The 6,206-nt window shown below is 58.6% G+C and overlaps 1 long non-coding RNA gene across 1 annotated transcript in view; it reads right to left on the reverse strand.

Moving 5' to 3' along the window:
• LOC123579936 overlaps positions 1-3,387 on the reverse strand; it is an 89,593-nt gene extending 86,206 nt beyond the window's left edge. Inside the window, exon 1 of the long non-coding RNA XR_006703021.1 lies at positions 3,055-3,387. This is a non-coding gene — a long non-coding RNA (uncharacterized LOC123579936). The remainder of the gene's footprint in view (positions 1-3,054) is intronic.
• Between the last annotated feature and the right edge of the window lie 2,819 nt (positions 3,388-6,206).

Raw genomic sequence — 6,206 nt, forward strand, 5'->3', positions numbered from 1 at the left:
TCGAACTCACGGACCGCGAGATCGTGACCTGAGCTGAAGTCGGACGCTTAACCGACTGCGCCACCCAGGCGCCCCTATAGTTTATAACTTAAAATATAATCTTTTGTAATTTATAGATTATACATCTATAATTCAATGCATTAAACATCTATAGCTTTTTCTGTGTCAATCATACCTCAACAAAGTAGTTCAATTTTTTTTCTGCACCAATCTCTTCCCTTTCAGGGATTTCAACAGTGAGAGTATCAATTAGTCCCCAAGACGCTCAGGTTTTGTTTTTTTCTCTCAGTTCTTCGGAGGAGACAAGATCTGTGAATCCTGTTTCCAAACTTCCTGTCATTCTCATTCTATTAGGCCATCCCCTGTGAAATTTTTTATATCAGATACTTTGTTTCCCTGCTCTAAAATTTTGATTGGATTCATTTTTTTTTTTTTTAATGTTTATTTTTGAGACAGAAAGAGCATGAGCAGTGGGGAGGGACAGAGAGAGAGGAAGACACAGAATCCGAAGCGGACTCCAGGCTCCGAGCTGTCAGCACCGAACCCGACGCGGGGCTCGAACCCATGAACCCTGAATTTCGAACCCGTGATTTTGAACCCTGAAATCACGACCTGGGCCGCAGTCAGACGCTCAACCGACTGAGCCTCCCAGGCGCCCCTGGATCCGTTTTAAATTAACTTTTCTTTCAAAAATATTTACATCTACAGAAAGGCTTCAAACACACCGAGTGTGTCCAAATACCCCTCCCCCCAGTTTTCCCTAAGGCTGGTGTCTTACGTTGCCAGGTACCGTGGCCTGTTTGCCAAAACTAAGCCGCCAACTTTGGTATGTTCCTGTTAACTACACCCCAGACTTTATTCAGCTTCTGCCAGTTTGTACACGAACGTCCTTTTCTTCGTCCCAAGGTTCGGCCCAGGAGGCCACATCACGTGTGGCGATTCTTCGTTAGAGCTTCTCTTTCTGTGCCAGAGTGTCCGGTTTTCCCCTTTGTTTCAAGACTGTTCCGCTTTACCTCCTGAAGGTGAATTAGAACAGCTGCTGCGGAGTCTTTGTCCAATAATTCCAACATCTGGCTCACCTTAGGGATGTCATCTCTTGATTGCCTTCTCCCTGGAGACTTGGTCAGCTCTTCCTGGTTCTTGCCATGCCGAGTAATGCCGATCGTCATCCTGGACATCTTGTTTGTTTGTGTTACGTGGGGAGACTGGATCCCGACAAAGATGCCCTAGAGGATGTTGCTTTTCTCCGTCGCCTCCCCTCCCGCGCCCGCCCTTCTGTGTTAGCAGGCGGTGTACCCAGCTAGGTCCACGGTGCCGCCTCCTGCTTGCCTTCTGCGGCCGCGCTCCCTCTGTCCGTTCGGCCTCCCGGGCCCCGGCGAGCTGTCCGCAAGCGCCCAGTGCACATCCCGTCGGCTCGGAGGCCAGCGTGGGACTGCAGGGGGGAGGCCCCTCTTGCGGGAGCCCTCATGGCACCCTCTGCCCCGGCTGTGGGTAGGGCAGGACTCAGTGGAGAGTCGGGAGCCCCTGCAGAGCTCCCGATGGCTTTCTCTCTGGGTGGCTACCTGCCTTCCAGCATCCAGTGCTCTGGCACCCGGTCCTTCCTGCGTGTCTGACTCTCTCCCTCCAACCCAGGAGGACCACTGGGCTCGGAGTGGGCTCCTCCTCCCTGGACCGCCCGCAAGTCCCTGCAGGCCGTCTGCTGGGGCAGCGGGAGGGCTCCCCGCATTCTCGTCCGTTCTCCCGGAGAGAACGCTCTTGTGCTGCCCGCTTCCTGGCGTCTGAAAACCCGCTGCTTTCTGCGTATGTCTGCTTTTCCTATTTAGGGCGGGAGGGCAAATCCAGGGCCTCTATGCTATCGTGGCTGGAAACGATCACGCCAAGCTTTAAGGGGCTGTTAAGCACAGACCCTGCTTATTTCCCTGCAGGACGCCCCCTGGCCCCCATCACCAGGATGTTCCTCTGCCCGGCAGCCCGGAGCTCCCCCCTGCCCCCTCCGGCCCTCTCCCTGCGGGACTTCCAGCCGCCCTGTGCGGAGGGCTGGGGCATCCTCGGGGAGGGAGTCGCCGAAGCATGCGTCTCTCCCACGTGCGCCCCTTCTTTCAAGGCCTGACCCCCTACATGAGCTGGCCGCTCATCGGTGCCTCCCCAACAGTTGTGTTTTAGTCTCGTCAAGAGCTTACACTCGCTCTCCATGGGCTTTTCCGTGACCACCAACACTGTTTTTCCTCTACAGCCCCCTGCGTGGTGGATGTGGGTACCGTGCTCTCCTCCCCCCCCCCCCCCCCGACGATGCGGCTGACGCCCAGGGCGATTCGGTCACCTGACCAGAGCAGGTGCAGGGAGCAGCAGAGGGCCACGGCTTCCCCTGCACCGTGGGAGGTGGGGATGTGGAGGCGCCCACCACAGACGTGGATTTGGCTTTGGGGTCAGAGACCTAGGAACTGCAGCCCCTCCCGCGTTTGCTCTCACGGGCCCTCCTTAGAGGCTCGGGCCTTCCTTCACTGCAGCTTGAATTTACCCCAGCTACAACGGAGTGTGGAGGAAGGTCCCCCGTTGGGTGTGTGTTGGGGGGCAGGCCCCTGCTGAGCTCCAGACAGAGGGTCTCTGAAAGGTATGGATTCAACCTGTCCCTTGTCAGCTCCAAACTCCTCAATGGCTCCCACGACTCTTGGAATAAAAACCACTCCCGCCAGTGTCCTGCAAGACGGCGTGCGCCCCAGCTCTGCTCATCACCCCCACCTCACCACCCACCCCGGCCTCTCCCTGCACCCGTTTCTCCTTTCCAGCCACCTGGCTTCGGTTCTGTGCCCCTAGCTTGCCACGGCTGCTCCCACCCCAGGGCCTTTGCACGCACGCAGCTCCCTCTGCCTCATATTATCCTTCCATGCTCCGCATCATTTAAAACGCATTCATCCTTACAATCTCAGTTCAGATCTCCTTTCCCTGAGAAAGGTTTTCCCAGCTGGCCCTCTCCCCAAGCCCTCTCCCTTGCTGGATAGTCCCCTCTATTCAACTGCCGCCTGTGGGCTGTTTATTTATAGTGAGTTTTCTTACCGGAGCTGGGGAGGAAATGGGACTGCGCTGTCTTGCATCCACAGGAGGAAATGGCCCTTCCTCGGGGGCCCAGGAGGCTGCCAGGACTGTGTTCACCAGGCCCTTCTGACCTGAGGCCCATTACACGTGAACCGAGTTTAACTGGTCCCTGAAAAGCTCCAAAACAAAAAAAAAACCAAACCAAAACAAAACAAAAAACCCCCAAACAAAAGCTCTCTGTGGCCTGCCTGCCCTCAGAACCTCCGCAGCACGCTTTCCAGGGCAACTGGTGACAAGCGTGGGGTGGTGGCAAGCCGGGCTCCCACCGCCCCGTGTGGGCACCGTGCGTCCTCGGGCGCCCGCCCCCTCCCCGTGCTGAGCTCGGCCCACCGGCCTTCCTTCCGGCAGCTGGGAGCCTGCCCCCAGCTGCCCTCTCGCCTGCCGCTAAGGATGCACAGGTGTGGCCGCAGGCAGCGATCAGGTGCAGGGCAGGGGCCGCCTGGGTGGAGGGTCCCCAGCCTCTCCCAGCAGGTACTAGCTTCCACACCCCACACCCTGCGTGGACGTAGGATAACCCGCTGTGTGCTGGGCACACTGCTTACGAAACTCTTCCAGGGGTTGCTAGGAACGCATTTGAGGTGGGCCTGCGGGATCCTTCCAGCACCCGGCCTCACTCAGCCCCAACCCCCTGGGTGCTGGGGGCGTGGTCTGCGTCCAGCCTCCCTCAGGGCCGGCTCCCCCTTTGAGGCCGCTGGGAACCACCGTGGCCCGGAGCAGGGTTCCCACAAGAAGGGTGAGCCTTTCAGGGGTTGTATACAGGTGGCGCTGCATAGATACCCCTGGATGAGGAAGCTGTCCGTCACCACCCTGGACCAAGCACGCTGGGGGACACCGCAGAAATCCACTGGAAGAAAATCCGCGGAAATCCACTGAAACCCCGCTGGAAGAAAGGGAGAGCGTCGCATTAAGAAGAGGCCTGTAGTTGTGACTGAGCGGAGGCCTCCTACACCCCCAGCCCGGTGGGGGCAGGGCGAGGCGGCGGAGGCTCCCCCACAGTGAGTGTTCTCACTGTGCTCATGGTGAATGTAAATCAGGCCTCAGAGCTTTCCAACCTGGGGGTTTTGCTTTTCATTTTGTTTTCCTGACTGAAGAATGCTCCCTCCCTGGACTCATCCCCAAAGCTCTCAGGACCCCAGTGGGAACTCAAGCAAAAACAGCCCCCCAGTGGGAAGTCCGTAAGGACCTGTTCCACGTCTTGAGGGAGCACTGGCTTCCCGGATGCTCCTGCCCTCACGTCCCTGTCCCCCTGCCCCCCAGATGGGAAGAGAGAACCAGGGGCCGTCAGGAGGGAGAGCAGGCCCGGGCCCCGGGGGGCGTCCCCTCCGGAGCCCTATCCACGGGGTGGGTGCAGGGACCCCCGCCTGGCCAGCGTTCTCCAGAGCTGAGCTCTGGGGGGTGCGGGGCGCAGGGCTGAGCGAACTGCTCGCATGATGACAATGTGTCACATGTGCGTGGGGCCTGGTACTTTTCCAAGGGCTTTTAAATGCATTATCTTGTTGGAGGCTCATTTGAGGCAAGGACTCGAAGCAGACTGGAAAACAACTAATTTACTGAATTCTGAATGGAGAGGAAGCCGAATACAGCGTGTGTTTTTGCTGAATTTCAAACCAAAACAACCTTTTGTTAAAGAACAAACAAATAAACAAAAATGCGGAACATCGGTTCACCAGGGAACACAGCCCGAACAGGGGCTCTGGGCAGAGAATCACGTAGCAAATTCAAACTCCATAAACATGTACCGGGGGAGGGGGCTGCTGGGGCCACAGATGTGCTCGTCAGGGGCTGCCCGAGAGTTTTAGGGGGCATGCCAGTGTGCCCCAGGGGACAAGGTTGACCCTTCCAGGCCGACTGCAGACACAGGGCCCTCGGGAGGTGCCAGAGGAAGGGGGTCTGGGGAGGGAGTCCCCGCACAGAGCAAGAAGACAGGTTGCACTGGGGCATCCGGCCATGCTGTGCCCGAGCGGAGGCTGCACTGCCTGTGGGGGGAGCATGAAAGGTCTCCTGGGAGCACTGCCAGCCCCGGCCAGAGGGTGGGTAATTAAAGTGGGGCAGTGAGGGGCGCCTGGGTGGCTCAGTCGGTTAAGCGTCCGACTTCAGCCAGGTCACGATCTCGCGGTCCGTGAGTTCGAGCCCCGCGTCGGGCTCTGGGCTGACGGCTCAGAGCCTGGAGCCTGTTTCCGATTCTGTGTCTCCCTCTCTCTCTGCCCCTCCCCCGTTCATGCTCTGTCTCTCTCTGTCCCAAAAATAAATAAACGTTGAAAAAAAAAATTTTTTTAAAAATAAAGTGGGGCAGTGAGGTGGGGTGGGATTTTCTGGAATGACTGAACGATCAGCATTCCCTGAATGGCAATGATATCATTCTGTTTCACCTGCTTCTCTGAATTAGGTCCGCTCCCCCTATTTTTGGTGGCACGGGAATGGGAAGTGACAGATGCAAACGCGTGTGGGTGTCTGGGGTTCAGGCAGGTTCTCGTGACCCAGGCTGGACAGGAGGGGCGGTTGCTGCACCAGCCGCCTCCAACCTGGGCCAAGGGGGTGGGGGGCCCTCCCGGCCCCGGGCCCACGGTCTGTGCGTGCCCAAGGACGCGCTGTCAGCCTGCAGTTCCTCCCGGCTGCAGCCCCGCTTCCGGGAGCCCAGTGCAGAGGCAGCGGGGCTGAGAAATCCTCTCTCGCCGAGGCTTCCTGGCGGGGGGGGGGGGCCCGTCAGCCTCCCCCAGGCCTGAGAGCCTGCCCGAGCCCTGGGTTTTTCAGCACTCTCAGGCCCCTGCCCGCCCTGCTCCCCAGAACCGCCCTGGGAGGTGGGGGGCAAGAGCCCTGTGTGCCCTGTGCTTTATCGTTACACAAGGCACTCACGACCGAATCTGGGGCCAGGTCCTCTGATACAGAGCAGAGTGGGGTCTTGCTGTCCCCCCACCTGCTTGCCAAGCCCTGGAGAAGCTGGCTGGTTCCCAGCAGGAAGCTGGGAATTCTCTCCACCAAAAGAGACATTTCCTGCCTCTCCTCCTTCATTCCTGCCTGCTAGGTGACCTGTGCTCTGCTCCAGGCCAGGCAGCCCCTCCCAGACCCCCCCCCGCAGGATGCCTCCCAGCCTACGAGGGCCAGCGCTTGGTCCT

Source organism: Leopardus geoffroyi, chromosome A3, assembly GCF_018350155.1.
Source record: "Leopardus geoffroyi isolate Oge1 chromosome A3, O.geoffroyi_Oge1_pat1.0, whole genome shotgun sequence".
Classification (NCBI taxonomy): domain Eukaryota; kingdom Metazoa; phylum Chordata; class Mammalia; order Carnivora; family Felidae; genus Leopardus; species Leopardus geoffroyi.